Source organism: Wyeomyia smithii, chromosome 3 (assembly GCF_029784165.1).
Source record: "Wyeomyia smithii strain HCP4-BCI-WySm-NY-G18 chromosome 3, ASM2978416v1, whole genome shotgun sequence".
Taxonomy (NCBI): Eukaryota; Metazoa; Arthropoda; class Insecta; order Diptera; family Culicidae; genus Wyeomyia; species Wyeomyia smithii.
Window position 1 is genome coordinate 199,725,541 of NC_073696.1, and position 16,987 is coordinate 199,742,527.

Consider the following 16,987-nt stretch of genomic DNA (forward strand, 5'->3'; position numbering starts at 1 on the left):
GCTTTAATAATGCCAGTACTCGGTTCGTTTTATGAGTGAAATGCGTGGGCTTGGTTTCTGTTTGGGAGTAAAACAAAAACATAAATATCAAGCAAAAATTATTGGCTTTATTGCATTGAAACCATTGTGAGTCACATTCATCTCAAAATAGATTGATGAAGTATATTTCAATCAATTATGTTGGGTTATGAATGGCACTACCACATCAGCGTTCCGTTTTGAAGCGTTGATGGCTATTACGAGTAGCACAGAGATGAATTTTCGATTTCGACTTTCAGTTTCACATTATGAAGGTATTATTAAAACTGATGAAAGCGACCATTGCTATGATTTTTTGCCTATCTATTTTACTTACCTTTTCTCACTCCTATCCTTCTTGCGGTTTTGGTCCTATGGACATTATGATGGACATTTTTTATAATTAAAAACCCGTAGGAGTTACGCTGTTGGCATCAAGTAATTCTTATCACGGCAAAGTCATATTTTGACACACTCAGTTTGGCGGTCGGAACGAGATGCGCTTCAAATCGCTGTTTCTAAAAATTTTGTCAAGAAATTGCACTATGAGATAGAACAATAATTGTCCTTTTTTTTTGACACTAAATACTTATTACGACTTTTTGTTTTTTTTTTTTTCAAATATGATCAGATATTTTCGGCAGTGAATAAAATAGAATCTTTTAGCTTAGGACCTACCATACATTAGGGGCAATCCACATACCACGTGGACAGCTTTAGAAGGGGGGGGGGATGGCTAATGTCCACGGTCCATACAATTTATATGGGCAGTTGTCCACGAAGGGGGAGGGGGGGGGTTTCAAAATCGTTAAAAATCTGTCCATCTGTGGTATGTGAATGGCCCCTTACCAATCAGACGAGAGCCGTGCTGTATCAAGAAGTTGTCGCCGTGTTGCTCAGTATTAGGGTATTCGCCAATTCTCAGGTGTCTCATCACCCGCAAGTCTCCCTCGATCTGGTTGAACCATTGTGCACGCTGGGCCCCTCTATTTCTGGTTTCTGCAGGGTTGCTGAAAAGAAGTGATATCACAGGGTTGTCGTCCGGCATCTTCACGACATGATCGGCCCATCGCAGTCTATTGACTTTCGTCAGGTGAGCAATTGAATTCTCTCTGCAGCACCTTCCATTCGAAAATTCCAAGAGCGTTGAGGTCCTCCGCGAGAAGCGTTGTTGTCTCGATTCCGTGGAAGACTACACGTCTTATCAAGGTTTTGTAGAGCGTCAACTTCGTGCGTCGTCGCACTCGACTCGATCGAAGTGTCTTCCGAAGTAAAAAGTAGGCACAAATCCAGCCTGGATTCTTTGCTGATGTTGTTGTCGGCGGTTACCAGTGACCTCAAATATATGAACTCGTCGACCACTTCAAGCTCATCGCCGTCTACAGAGTTTTGAGTTTTTTTTCTGTATGCCTGAAGGGCACAGGGCAGAAGTACCACTGCGACAGGAGTGATTGTCTTTTGTGGCTGGTCCTGATTGCTTTACTCGAACTCATTGATGGAGTTGAGCTAGTTGGTTATAAGCATGCTTGTCATTCTTCTCATATGTGGAAAGAGCGGAGAAAAACTTCACGCAACAATAATTACACCGTTCTGCTGTGTAATTATTGTTGCGTGATGTCCATACGTGTGGGAAAGTACACCATAGTTCATTGTCTCGCGAGTGAGAGAGCGATTCCGGTTACACCGCGGTGCTTTTAGGAGGCTCAGCAGATAAAAATCGTCTGTCGCTTTCTTCTAGCATGAGCGTTGTTTTGGTCTTTAGTGTGAGAGCAGTTGTTTTCGTTGCAAGATGTTCTCCTGCACTCTAGAGGTTTTATGAGAAGAAAAGACAAGCATGGTTACAAGCCTGTGCCCCAATTCGAAACAACATAATTGATGAAACCAGTGACGGTTTTGGGATTGATGCTCCATACCAGATATGGAGTTAAGAGGTAACTTCCGAAGAAGCTAAACCTCGATAAAGCAAGAGCTCCACAAAATAGAGCAAATACGCTGTGCTCTCAGGTTCAGCGTTGCAGAAACGGCAATTGTCGGTTTGGGACTTTGCCTTTTCTTTAAATGATAAAGAACGGGACAGTGTCCGGTAAGGAGACCCATGATGATGCGTAGTTCACTACGAGTTAAACTAAGTAGCCTCTTGGGAACCGCAAGGTTGGGGTAAGTAAACTGTTTAGCTTGTCTACAACCGTGCGCACGTTGCCAATGAGATACTATATCTAGCTTTTCCCCTGTTCTTTTTCGCCTGTGATGGCGGATACGGAGGTACCAAAAAACAGTCCAATGAACTGGTGGGCAGATCCTTGTCTTGCTAGGCTATCGGCATGTTCATTTCCCCCGATTCCGCAATGTACGCATACCCAAAGTAGCATAACTTGGTCAAGGCGGAAAAGTTCCCTGAGTTGCAATGCACTTCCAGTGTGGCAGACTTTGATGCCAGCAATGCCAGCGTGTCAATCAGCCCATATAGAACGTCCATGTTGGGTTTTGCTTCCATCCAGTATGAGACTGCTGTTACTAAAGGTGTTAGCTTGAACTCCTTCAGGATGCTAAGGTGACCCGTTAGGTCACTTTCAAGCATCGTTGTGTTTCTTCGTAGCCTAGGTGCACCAAACTCTGACACCTTCTTCACATGCAGATGTAGAGACAGTAAGCAGAGCATGGCTTCCATGGCTGTAGTCGGCGTTGTGCGCAGGGCACTGGTAACTGAAAGAGAGGCCAGTCATTGAACATTGTTAAGTTTTGCCTGGACTGTCGTTTCATTTATCTTAGGCTACTATACTAGGGCTGATCAGTTCAATTCAGCTTTTTATCCAGAATGATTCCAAGGTATTTGGTCTCATTGTTGAAACTCAGTCTTACCCCATTTAATATTGGAGGAGTGATTGAATGCACCCTTCGCTTGGTGAAGGGTATAATAACTGTTTTTGTGGGGTTGATGTTCAGCACTTCTTCTAAGCATCAGTGGGAGGTGGTGTTTAGAGCCGTTTGTGTTCGACTAGAAAGAGTTGCATCACATTTTTAACAATAAGAACTACGTCATCGGCATAACCAATTACTTTGTAGCCCAGCTGCGATAGCTTAGTGAGAAGAGCGTCGACCACCAGTGACCATAGCAGTGGAGAGAGAACTCCTCCCTGAGGACACCCTTCTACTGCCTCAACTGTGACAGATGTATCTCCCAATGCAGCTGTGATCTTCCTGCTCGAAAGCATTACTTGAATCACCCAGCTCATTGTAGTATTATCGACTCTTTCATTTTGTAGAGCTCTGTGAATTGATGAAAAGGACGAGTTATCGAAAGCTCCCTCAATATCAAGAAAAGCGCAGACCGCTGTTTCTTTATATTTCAATGTCTTCTCGATCTTCGTCACTAGGCGGTTTCTGTAGATTTGCCCTGTCAATAGGCATATTGCTCCAGCTCTTCATGTTCACGATCTTCTGGCTGGTGCTTCTTTCCTCTGAGAATCGTGGTTATGTCGTTCCGTACCCGTTTGTAATTGGCCTTGTAATCTCTTGTTGACCTACCCATGTATGTCGCCCAGGTCTGGTTCTTCTCGTTCACCACTGTCTAGCCCTCCCCATCATACGAGTTCTGCCGCTCGGTGACTCCTAGTGTCGCCGTTGCGGTCTACCCGATAGCTGTGCGAATGCTGCACCAGCCATCCTCGAGAGGCGATGCGCCGAGGCCCTTCACCGTGAGTAGTACCGCTTCGAGCTGTTGCGCGTATTCATCCGCAGCTTGAAAATCTCAGAGCTGCTGGATTTTGAGCCGTAGGGTTTAGCGATGTCGTGCGTGGTATACAGTCGACAGTTTTGAGCGCAAAAAAACCGCAACTAGCTTGTGGTCCGAGCTAATATCCGTATCTGTACGTTTGTTATGTCTAAGAAGAACCGGGCGTCGGTGAGAACATGGTCAATTCGGTTTGCTGTTCGTTGGTCAGGTGATCTTCAGGTGGTTTTGTGGATGTTCTTTTTAGGACAGAAGATTCTTCAGACTGCCAGTCCAGCGAAGAAGCAGCGAAGTTGACGCATCGCTGGCCATTGTCATTCGTCACGGTGTGCAGGCAGTGTGGTCCGCTCACCGGCTTGTATATGTCTTTCCTACCGATCTGAGCGTTCAAACCCCGAAGACAATTTTGATGTCTCTACGCGAGCAGCTAGCGTAGAGTTTCTCCAGCTGTGCGTAGAAAGCTGTTTTCTCTACATCGGGTCTTTCTTCTTGAGGGCGCAAAAAGGATAGAGTAGTTGCGAACCGGACTTTTATTCTCAACAAACACAACCTGTCGTTGATCGCCTGCCACTTGATCTCACGACTCTGCATTCGGCCAAGCACTATAAAGCCGGTACCTAGCTCATTGGTTGTGTCGCCACTCTGGTAGTACTGTGCCTTGCGGCCACAAATCCTCTATACCTTCTCGGTTCTCGTTGATTATGCTGTAGTTGAAGAAACGGCCCGTTTTTCTTAGCTCGCATTGATCAGCCTCCACCTTATTACGCGTAGGCGCAGTACTACGAAGCCGGTTCCCAGTTCGCTGGTGGTGCCATAACTGTAGTAGAAAGTAGCCGCTTGGTACCCGCTTTTCTATACCTTCTGTCCTGTCCAACAAAGTCTCTGCAGCGCTACGACTTTGAGTTGTGTGGATATAGCTCTTCGTAGATTATCCTATCGCATCCTGAAATCAGCGTGATTTACAGTTCCATGTCCGAGTTTCCAAACTGCACCGAGGACTACACAGTTATGTATCGGTTTGTGTTGTTTTGATATTTAAGATGTTCGACGTTTCTCATTTCGTCGCGCCAAGCGGGAGAGAATAAAAAAATTTCTGCAGCGAAAAATAGAGCGAGTTGAAATAACACTCGAGGTGTTACTTTAAGTTTAGGTACGCGTAGTATTAATAATTGAACTAGTATCGCAGTGAGTCTAACATCAGCTAACATGGAATAAATGTATGCAAGTATTGATGCTGTGCGTTGGTATGCTATTCATGTAATATTAATTCATTTTAGCCGATTGTATTTTGTTCACAATTAATGTACACAGGCTGAAAAACATAACTTTTATACCTGGTTTCAATAGTGATTTATTGTTTATAATATTTCGCGACACACCATAATTACTCATTCGCAAATGAATACGTGTGGCTATTCAAAGGAAAATGAGCTGCAGTTACTCAATTAAAATGTTTACCAAGAGGGTAGTGAGGGGCAAAAGTACGCACAGGGCAAAAGTACGCATTGGCCTTTTCGAAGCATACGAGCGAAATAAACTGGCAACATTGTATGAATTTGCAGTATTATAACGTCAGTTAATCACACATGTAAACACATAAGATTCTGTTTAAATGGGGCGAAGCTATGAGGAAAGTTGTGTTTTGAGCTGTGTTGATCTAATTTTCTTAGTTTTGAGAACTATGATTGACCTATTCGGAAACCACAGAAACTCGAAAACAACAGAGCCAAAAAAACTCTTGTATACTTGTGGTTTGTAGGGTCAATTTGTTTTGCCGGAAATATTTTGATGCTTGTCACAAAACTCAAACCAGTTGGAAAACTCATTGTGGGGCAAAAGTACGCATAAACCGCGGGGCAAAACTACGCACTAAGTGAAAAAATGTGTTTGTACAGACATTACTTAAAAATAACCAGTGATATGCGGATGTGCTCCGAAACTGAGGAATATCATCGTTTCATGATTTTTGAAATGGAATCTTACAACCATTTTAATAGTTTTTTTTTTTATATGCTTTCAAAATGGTCCTTCCGGAATAGGTAGGGGCTTCTGGAAGCCAAAGAAACAATGAAAAATACGAGGCCAAATACCATCCAATATTTATTTTCGCAACTGGGATGATGTCCACAGATCGGAAAATGGCCCAGACGCCATTTTTAATTTCAAGATGGCGACTTCTGGTTTCTAGAAAGCAACCTGAGATGGTCGAATACCCTCCAATATGCGTATTTCCGTAATCGAGATGATGTCCAGAGACTGGATAACGACCCCAGACACCATTTTTGATTCCAAAAGGCGACTTCCGGTTTCTGGAAAACATCAAAATGTGATCAAATACTACGTAATATGAGTATTTTTGGACTCGGGATGATGCTCTGAGCCCATTAAATGACCCCAGACGCCATTTTGGATCACAAGATGTCGACTTCCGGTTTCTAGGAAACACCCCAGAATGGTCGGGTACCCCCCAATATGTGTATATCTCAAAATCAAATGACGCCCTGAAACCGGAAATCGACTTCAGACGCCATTTTCAAATTCTAGATGGTGACTTCTGGTTCGTCTGGTGTCATATTCAGGTCTTTGGCATCATACTCATACAATTTTCGGGTCTCTTTGTATCACCCTGGTTCCGAAATTAAATTTTTTAATTTGTTTTTGTGACCTCTAGAAGTCCCAGCGGAATCTCTTCTGGAAGGTTCATTTTTGGGATATATCACCAAAACACCCAAATATATCCCCATAAAACCGAATTTCTGGAAGTAAGAAAATTATTTCAGTGCAAAAACAGCGAAAAACAATTAACTTTTCCGAACATAGTGTACTAAATACACTGTTCATACAGTGCGAACTTTTGTCCCGTAAACTGCGTACTTTTGCCCCGCATGCTGGGTAAAAGTTCGCATCTGAGTATTTTTTCTAAAAAGTGAAATTCTCATGCTTCAAACAAAATTCGAAAAACTCTAGTAATACATTTTGAAGGCGAAAGGTTCATGTACCGCTTGGAAACAAAACCGACTTTTAGGATAACTGTTTGCAATAGTACTGTTGCAAAAACAATTAAGGGCGTACTTTTGCCCCTCACTACTCTATGAGACAATTGGGAACTGTGTCATTTGAAACAGATTGATTATGATGGTCATTTTAATTGTACATTTTCGACTGAGTATGAAATTTTACCGCACTGACTACTACAGCAGAGCCGCCAGAGCCAGCACGATCAATATTTTTAATGTCCTTCCAACTGTATATTAACGAAACTGCCTGCGGGAACAAATCTTTATCTTATGTTATCAGCTGTGAGAATAAGCTCAAAAGGCTGTAAAGTTTTCTCACTCGGAACACGAATTCAATTCCTATTAACAGCTGCTGATCGATTGCTATTTTGAGACATTTTGTTATCACTCATTGCTTCTTATCCGGTAGGATATATTCCTTAACCCTCTAGTGCCCAAACTAGTTTTTAGACGGACTTCGAAAAAAATCACTATGAAGCTAAACATTATTTAAGTTCTCATCGAAGCTTTTTAGAGGTTCAACTGAAGACCGTCTGAAGGCGGCACTGGGCACTAGAGGGTTAAACATACTGTTGGTGTGAGCTGCTACGCCATGCCGTGATTGAAAATCACACATGAAATTTTCAACATCGTATTTTACTTACGCGTTTACATGGGTTGTCGCTGCTGGTTTAATATTACAAGTAGCCTTTGCGCCGTTCCGTACGACGGAAAACGATACCATTATGTACCTCAAGGAACGCTTTCTGGCCTTGAACTCAAAATCTCTCCCAGTGATATTTTGAAGTTGTTACAAATTCTGTCTAGACGAATAGGACAATAAAATAAATCTGAGCAATTCCCGTTTCAACTAACTTACAAATGGCAGAACTGACGTTTGAATAATTAGGCTCATAAATCAAAGCAAATGAGGCCTATAAACACCTAAAATTAATACGGTTTTAAATATCACGGAGAGTTGCACTGCAGACATATTTCCGAGTAAATTATGTAGGTTCACGACTTTTGATAATGAAAACCTGGTAAGCAAAGCACGTCCAGACAATAAAACACGTCTCCATGCTTACTGCGGTAGTTTCTTGCTGTTAATGGAAAGAAAATCGAATGCGATGATATTTTCTTTCTCCTTATACCTATTTATTGCGTTGCATGAATGAATCGCAGTTCTGGTAGATTCTCATATTCAGAACCACATTCTTCCCTATTCTTGATCCTTTAATAAAATATTGGTATACTAATCAAAATTTTGGATATATTAGTTTACAATTTTGTAAGATTATCTTCGTTCTACTTGCTAGCCTAGCAAAATGAAATTTTAGTACGTGATACGTAATACCGTTGGTAATAAAGGTCATCGATCTCAAGACGACGTTCACAACACGTATTCGTGATCGCTTCCGGACCTATCGCCACGCTGTATCGAAAAGTTTTCGCCATACTTGGTTCTGGGCTGTGTTTCATCAGCTTCTTGGCGTTTCATCAACCGCAAGTTTTCTTCGATCTGGCCAAGTCATCGTGCACTCTGTGCCTCTCTATTCCTGATACCGGTAGAGTCTTCCAGCTGGTCTCGAGGTACGATGCTGTCTTAACAAGCTGTCACCCCGACCACTCAACCAGGTGAGCAATCTTTCTCTCTCTCCCACCTTCTCTCCCTCTCTCTCTCTACATCATCCGTCTGTAGATAGTCCGCAGCACCTTTTCCGAAGAAATTGGGTTGTTTAGTTATTCGCGGATTTCTGATTTTTATATGTTAGCTAAAGGGGCGTAATTTTCTGAGCAAAACATATTTTTTTAAATTTTATATCATTGTCCTTCGATTGTTAAAGGGACCCTGAATCGCTTATTACATGAGCATGGGCGCATTGTAACTGTACTGTCGATTTCGAGCAGTTTTGATTCGTGATTTAAAATCCGAAGGACGATAGATTTTTTTTTGAAAATCACGTTTTGCTTAGAAAATGCAGCTTTTTCAGATGATATAAAAATGATATAGTAAAACAACCCAATTCAAGTCCTCTGCGAGTACCCCTTTGTAATTGAAATTTCGATAGGCTAGTTGAACTTAATTCTCAAACCCGTTTCATGACTGTGTTTTTCAATCTAATGTCTCAAAGCAAAAATCCTTCCTCATACACCTCCAATCGCGTCAACTTATTAGATACTACTTATTAGATACACTACGCATGCAGCAGATCCCTAAATTTTTTTTAGTGAATATAAAAACATCAACTGTGACAATGCGTTTTATACTGACGGATCACTTCTCAACGAGTCCACTGGCTTCGGTATCTTCAACAGCAATTTCACCGCCTCCTGCTTCTGTTTACGTCGCAGAATTGGCTGCAATTTACTATACCTTAGGGATTATCGAAATAAATGCCCACGAACCATTACTTCATCTTCACGAACAGTTTCAGTTCTATAGAAGCTCTCCGATCGATGAAGGATGTAAAGCACTCTCCGTATTTCCTGGGGAAAATACGGGAACATCTGAGTGCTTTATCCGAAAAATCTTCCCAGATTACCTTACAGTGGGATACCGGGCAATAAGGAAGCGGACAGTTTGGCTATGGTGGGCGCAACAAAAGGTGATATTTACGACAGATCAATTGCCATACAACAACAAACAACAACAAATGTTTAAAATTTTCACGCCAGAATACACTTGTCAACTGGCAGGCCCATGGGGACAAGGGACAACTGGGGAGGTGGCTACACTGCATCATCCCTAAGGTTTTCACCAAACCTTGGTTTCCAGGGTTGGATGAAGGACGAGACTTAATCCGCGTTATTTCTAGGATTATGTCCAACCACAATGGGTTCGACGCACAGCTCCTGCGTATTGGGTTCGCTAACAGTAATCATTGCGTTCGTGGATTATGTACACGCAAAAGTTGGATGGTGCGAAACCAGTACAAAATTGTGCGTTTTTAGCGCAATTGTTGATGTAATTCGTAACCAGTACAGTTTTTGCGTGTTGGGCATAACGCAATTAATGCTCTAGCGTTTCTCCAATGTATTTGGCAGCTCCAAACTACTACACCTGAACAGTTTCAACTGGTATCAAGCAGCATTGCAAAGCGAGCATGAAGCAAAACCTTTCTCCTCCTTTCTGCTTGAGTACGAGACATATGCTACGTTTTTCAAGTCTTTTGCACACACGCTTCCGAGATACTTTTTCTTCTTCATGCATTCCTCTGAATAGCAGCAAGCACGCATCGACAGTATGAGTGAGACTAACACCACTGGCATCTAGTATGTACAGCACGGGTGTCTCGCTCATTTCGTAAAGCGACGAGACATCGTCTTGTGCGTCGCAACCCGAACCGAAAAAGAAGTGAAAGAGCAACCTGCAAATTATATGTGACGTATCTAGTCTCGTCGCACGTACATGGAAAATCTACGAGCAAGAGAGAAAGAGCAGTCACTAATACACTCGATGTGAGAAATAAAGTGTCGGTATATGATAGGGGAGGATTGTACAAAACGCACCAGTTAAGCATTTGCGCGATTCACAGCGCTTCAAATCGTTTCAAAGCGACATTGAACGTGTAGGATGATTGTAGGATCTATTTATCGTATGTTTATGACGAAGTTTATTATAAAATACTCGATTTCAATGTCTTTTGGTAAAAATTACCATTGTCGCCAAACAAGCCCGTGACCAAAACGCACCACAACAAAGGTCAGTATGCTCCAAAGCAGTAGGCTAATATGCCACTAGCAGAAATCAGCACGCGAAGTGAGAAGCGCTTGAAGTCTCGAAAGTAAAATCAAAAATATTGGGACATGCTCTAAGTTGTCAAGCAATCTCCTGCAAGCATCTTCATAGTGCATTCTGCCCCAATTTTAATTTTGATTTAAAAACAATCAAGTTGACAAAAGTTAGTGAAATGATTTGAAATACTCATAGTAATATAAACTCCAAAAGTGTAAAGGTTAGGGGAACCATAGTTTTTTGTATGATTTACAAGTCAGTTAATCATAAAAACTTAAACAAAATTCATGAATAATTACATGTTGGACAGAGCCACAGTCAATTACACAGTTTTTTAGTATTTTAGTCGATATGGCACACTTTTTTATATGAGAACTGTAGAGAAGCTGGGTATTTATGAGAAAAGCGAAGAATTTCGTCATAAAAAGGCACATGTGTAAGTATTTTGGGGAATTAATAGCATGGGCCATCTTACCCAACTGGTGCGTCTTGTACGGTTCTCCCCTACCTATTCTGATTTCAATCTATGTCAATGTATTCGCAGTACAACTGTTGCGTTATGCGTTTCACACATTTATGGTGCGATTTCTGTGCAACATTTGTGCGAATCGGGAAGACACAATGATTGTACAAGACTTCAACTTTTGCGTGTACATTGAACATGTGGTTTGGGTGTGTACTGAATTCCGTGGTGTCAGGTCTCTTCTTTTGAATACCCTCAGGGCCCGAGGAATACAATCCTATGTCCCAGTTCGTGATATCCTCGCTCAGCGAAACCTGACATACATGCTTAATGTTTGTAGCTATTTGAAGAGCATCAAGGTGCCAATTTAACAGCGAAACGAATCTCAGATTAAAAAACCCATGTTAATTTTAGTTTGGGTAAATATGTATAAAACGCTCCCCCGGGGCATAACGCCCCAGTCCATTTATTCGGAAACAAACAAAAAATAAGACTTAAGACTATTGGGAATCCGTAGCAGGTCATAGGACCAACATTCTGTGCAAGTTTAATAATTGTCACTAGCAGTAAAAAATAAACAAAAATCGATTTTGATTTGAGCTGCTTAAGATCTACCTCTAAGCAGCTGTATCTAGTGAAGAAACGCTAAAAATTGTATAATTTGCTTAAGTATTCAATACTTTCTGCTACACTACAGCTCCCGGGGAATATGCCCCACCGCTAGCCCGGCTGATTTGTTCATTGCTTTAGCGTTTGCTTCTGAGACTTCAAGCGCTGTTTCACTTCGCATGCTGAGCTGGCATATGAAGCTACTGCATGGGGCATATTATACTGCATCTGGGGCGTTTTGCCCCGGTAGATTGGAAAGCTTGCATAGTCATATTTTTCAAGAAAATTATGGCGTTTTTGTGTAACAGTTATTACAAAACAAAATAATAGCAGTTCACTACCAACTAAACAGTGTATCCAACTGCATGAAAGATTTGTGGTTTGTGATAAACATAGCTACAATATTGTCGATGTTCCTTAGGGGGGGGGGGGGGGGATGGTGGTGCGTATTATACCTGTTTACTCTATAGATTTAGTTTCAGCTCGTAGTCGGCAGCGAGGATAAAAAATTTGTCTTTAGCTTATGAGATGTTTTAGACCATAAGGCAGTACATATAATTGGCTCCCCAAAACATTAATTTGTATTGTGCCGCGTCAAATAAATGTTGTAAACAACAAAAAAAGTTCTCCGCGAGAAGCGTTGTTTTTTTGTTGAATCCGTATATGACTACTAATCTTATCAGAGTTCTGTCCAGCGTCAACTTTCTACGTCGTCGCACTTAATTCGATAGAGGTATTTCTTGAAGTGAAAGGTAGGCACGATTTGGAGCCATTCCTAAACCACGTGGTCATAGAGAGGGGGACGGGGGGGGTTTGTCAAAAGACCACGAAAGGCCACGCACGGGGGTTGGGGGAGGGTTAACGAAATGACCACGTGGTCTTGTTTCCTGATTTATAATTTATTGTTGCCACCAAGTCATGAATGAGAGTTTTCGATCAATTGTATCGTAGGCCGCCGTGAACTCAATGAAGATGTTATGTGTGAGCACGTTGTATTAACAACATTCCTGTAAAATCTGTCGCATTGATAATATCTGGTCGGTGGTGACACAGGTGTCCATAAATTCTGCTTGACACTGACCTTCTGATCAAAACCCGCTTGATACTGAACCTCCTGACATTGAAAAGGGGGATACCCGCTCGTCGCCCTTTTTGAAGATGGGCAAACGACTCCACTCGTCTAGTAGCTTTGTTGCCTCCCAAATCCTGGAAATGCTTAGAACAACGCGCTAACTAGCATCTCTCTCACGAACTTGAAGAGCTCGGCTTGGAAATTCGTCTTTGTCGGCGACTTTGTGGTTCTTCAGCTTCCCGAACATACAACGAACTTCATGAGCATCAGGGGCTGTTACTCGATCATCTGCTTCATGTGTTAGTCAGTTCGCTGTATCGCGGTGGGCCATCTCGCTGGCATTCGTGAAAATCTGCGTCGTTGTACATGTCGGCGCATAACCACTGCGAGACTGGGCTCTGCTGGCGCTTTTTCCGTGGGCAAGTCGTTCCGTGCCCGATTTTACTTGGCCTTGTTCTCTCTCGTCGACTTGCTCTCGGTGCGATAGCACATTTCCCGTTATACCAGTTGTTTCTGCCGATCGGTGTGTCCACCCTAACCAGGCAGGCTAGCTATGCGCACCACATGTCTTCCATTCCGATCTGAGCGTTCATGTCCACGATAACCATATTGATATCTCGATTCATTAAATTGGGTCACTGATCACCTGCCACTTGATCATACGACTCTGCATCTTGCAAAGTTAGTCCCCAGCCGGTCTGGTAGTACTGTGCCTTGCGCTCGTAAATTCTCCCTAGCAGATCACAGAGCTGTTGGAGCGCAACGATATCGACATGATATGATATCAGATTCCAGCTGATCCAGTAAGATCCGGTCGCCACCCGGGGCGTTCAGCGATCCACGGTTCCATGTACTGAGCTTTCAATCACCGTCTTCATTTCGGGGCCTAGGTCATTGCTGATTGTTCAAGTTCGTATTACTTTTAGAGTACCCGTAGTTTATTTTGTCAGTATGCAGTCTTACTATGGCCGCGAATGTGTAATCTTGCGACGGAACTGCTATCTCTAACTTCCATGCAAATGTTTTTAAGAAAGCACCACGCTTCATAATCATGTTTCGTAACATGATTTTCGCTTAATTCAAAAGCAGAGACCAACCTAGCGCCGTGGATGAATAATACGTTAAGAAGTGTTGCTGAGGTTGACCTGTTCCAACAGACACCACAATACCATTGAACGGGAGTTCAATGTAGATGATATAGTCTACGCAGAGATGCTCCGACGCAACACAACCGAATGGGTTTCTGGAACGACCGTGGAGCGCAAAGGTCGGGTAAACTACAATGTTCTGTTGGATACTGGATGTCTAATTTGCTCGCATACAAATCAGCTAAAACAACGTCATGGCGATTATGAGAACTCACCAATTTGACCCAACCTCTATACTGCTGGAATAGCTTAACCTCCAATCGATAAGATCAGCTGTTCCTGAGGTTTCAGATGAAGATGAGGTACCTGAAGGTGAACCAACTGACGATTTTCAAAATGCAGAAATAGACAGTAGCCGTTCCCAGAGTCCTGCCCAACCAGACCGTCTAGTTCGGAATTCTGGAATCGCAAATTGGCTGAATCCCTACGATTTTTTTTAAAGTGGTAGATGTTATGCAATAATCAAGAAAGTCTTGACCTACTGTCAAGGCTATGAGATAACAGCTATGAAAAATCATCGCCATTCTTATCCCGATAACAAGCCGTTACTGGAAATATTCGGATGCAAGATGGGTATTCCAGTTCACATCGCTGATCGCCTCCAACGCAGGACACTCACTGAATGTTAAAGTTGCAAAGCAACTGCGTGTGTGCCCAGCGTTGGAGTTAATTTGCGATGTAAATTGGAATTCTCTTTTTACTTCCAAATAATTTCAGCAACGGCTCGTGGTCAATTTGAAACGTGAAGCTGCGTCCGAAAATAATTTTGTGAAAACGGGGAACAACAAAAAATGAGCGTCAAAGCTTCCTTCTCGATATGTCCGTAGTTTTGTTTAGCTAGTGTCAGCGACCTTGAAGCGTGTGCTTTGACTGCGCCATTCGGAACCGATGCATAATCACTGCACCCAGACCATTTTTGTAAGCGTCGCCTGCAACGATGATTTCCTTATATTGATCTAGGGAGTCAGCAACAAATCGGAGAGAAGGGTTGTCTTGGAACGTTCGAAGGACCTTTGGTTAACGAATCGTCCTTAGTTATTGATTACTCCCAAATAAAATCTTAGCATTATCGACATGTGACCCACGAATTAGATATGTGAAAGAGAGAAACGACACTTCTCAATACAAAAATGCAATCCATAGTCTTGATTTCGTTCCAGAAAGGCGTAAAGGTTTGCACTGCTCTTGAATACTCCTTTTGAGTTTTTCCAGCTATCACGATGCTGTCAACATACGATTTGACACCTGGAATACCGGCTACCATTTGACCCCTTGGAATGCACCAGGGGTGGATTTGATTCGGTTGTAGTGGAACAATCCTTGACGTTGATGGCCAGCATCTTACGGAATTTCACTTCGACTCAATATCTGTAGTTCGGCATCAAGCCTGGGTAGTGCAGCGTAAGTCACCGATCTCTTTGGACAATATTCAAGGCGTAAGTCGAGTTTGAGGTACAGTTTCATTTGTGCAGCGACCAATGGAAGTTTGAAAAACATCAGAAATCCTGGAATGGAGCTTCTCTACCAAGGGCTGTGACTTCTGCTGTACAGACTGGATCAGTGTGCTGAATAGGGATTAATCGATCGTCTCGATGTCGACGACCTGGAGATCCGGGTTATTCTAAATTTAAACTTGGCCTTGTTTGCTAGGAATTCACCGATAATAACAATCTCGTTTCTTGATGCACTGACATCTACAGCTTCCGTCTCTTGAGTTGGTGGTTGGCCAGTCATTTCCCAGACTTGCTAGGAGATGGTTGTGATGTCCGACGCGCAGCCTAGTTGCAACTAGACAGGAAAGCCGTTGAGATTCAGGATGAATTTCCGTTTTCTTTTCTTTTTTTTTGAGAGGTGGACTTTTGGACTTTGTGGTGTCCTTTTTCCTTAGTTGTCGACCGTCTTGGATGACTTCTGCTTAGTAAAGGAATAATAGTCTTCCTTATGAACCTTCTTCTTGCACTTGCTGCAATAACGGTTTTGTAAGGAGCACCCCTTGACATCTCCACACAACCAGCAAGGCGTTTAAAGGAACTTGTTTTTGGTGAGCATGATTTGCATGATTAGCGATAGTGTTCAAATACTTGTCGTTTCCACTTTTTTCGATCCGTTGATAATCCGATTATATTCTTTCACCAGGTTTTCCAGCGTTAGAATGGTAAAAGCTTCATCACCGGTTTTTTCGAATTTGAACGCTTGGGGGTGCTTTTGCAGGATGCTGTTAGGTAGCGTTCACAATGCCAATATGGCGTAGTAGCAGTTTCACTTTCGTGTTGTCGTCCAGCTGCCTTCCGTCTTTCTTGAGATTCGATGATTCGTTCACTTACAACTGGATCGGCGTTTGTCTGTTGGAGATCCACAATCTGCTGCTGCTGGAAAGCGATCAATTCCGCGAGCCGTACAATCGCGTTACGAAAATCCTGGTCGGTCATTTTCTAATTAGCTGTTGCTTGAAACCTTCAAAAAGGTTGCTTTCGGATGTGACTTGAACTTCCTTGTCGCCAGAATGTGTTGTGTTCTTCAGAGTTAATAACGACATGGGTCATTCCATACATGCTCCTCGGACACGACCATCACAGATTTTGCTCAAAGTTGGAGGAATTATTCATCTAGTGTCATTGTGTCATTATCGAAAGATCTCAGTTTTGGTGTCGATTAGAATACCTTCCGCTCTGTGGGACCCCCCTGTTTGTTGCAAGATACCGTTTTTTTTTTGTTAAAACCTCTTTTTTCTATTTCCCACAATTTTTAGACGTGAGACGTTCGAAAATATCAGCATTTTCAGTGATTTTTGAAGAAAACAAAGCAAGAAATCCAGAAAAAATATTATTTTTGACAGGCAGTGCTGCCAAATAGAGTATTTTTGTATTTAAAAACTAAATTCGCGTTTTTCGCGTTTTTTTAAATTTGATGGTTTCATCGTATTTCTCTGGATGAGTTAAAAAATGTTATGGTCATGTCCAGGCATCCCAATTGTACAATCCTTTTTGTACTGTCTTTTGGGGGTATTTCAGTTGTTGCTCTTTGTTCGTGATACCTATCCGCGCTGGCATTCCGTAATCACATTGAGAACGTATTGGGAACAGAGCATCACAAAAGGAAACGAAAAATGTACTCCGTGTGTCGATTCGGCATTATTTGGAGGATGTCTTCGGGATTGCGAATGTAGAAAAGAGAAGAAGCTGTTTTTTATACAGACGTTCGTGTCCGCACTT

The 16,987-nt window shown here is 42.3% G+C and overlaps 1 protein-coding gene across 4 annotated transcripts in view; it reads left to right on the forward strand.

The window, feature by feature from the left end:
- LOC129727108 (bumetanide-sensitive sodium-(potassium)-chloride cotransporter) overlaps nt 1-16,987 on the forward strand; it is a 160,940-nt gene that overhangs the window by 135,455 nt on the left and 8,498 nt on the right. The window lies entirely within an intron of this gene.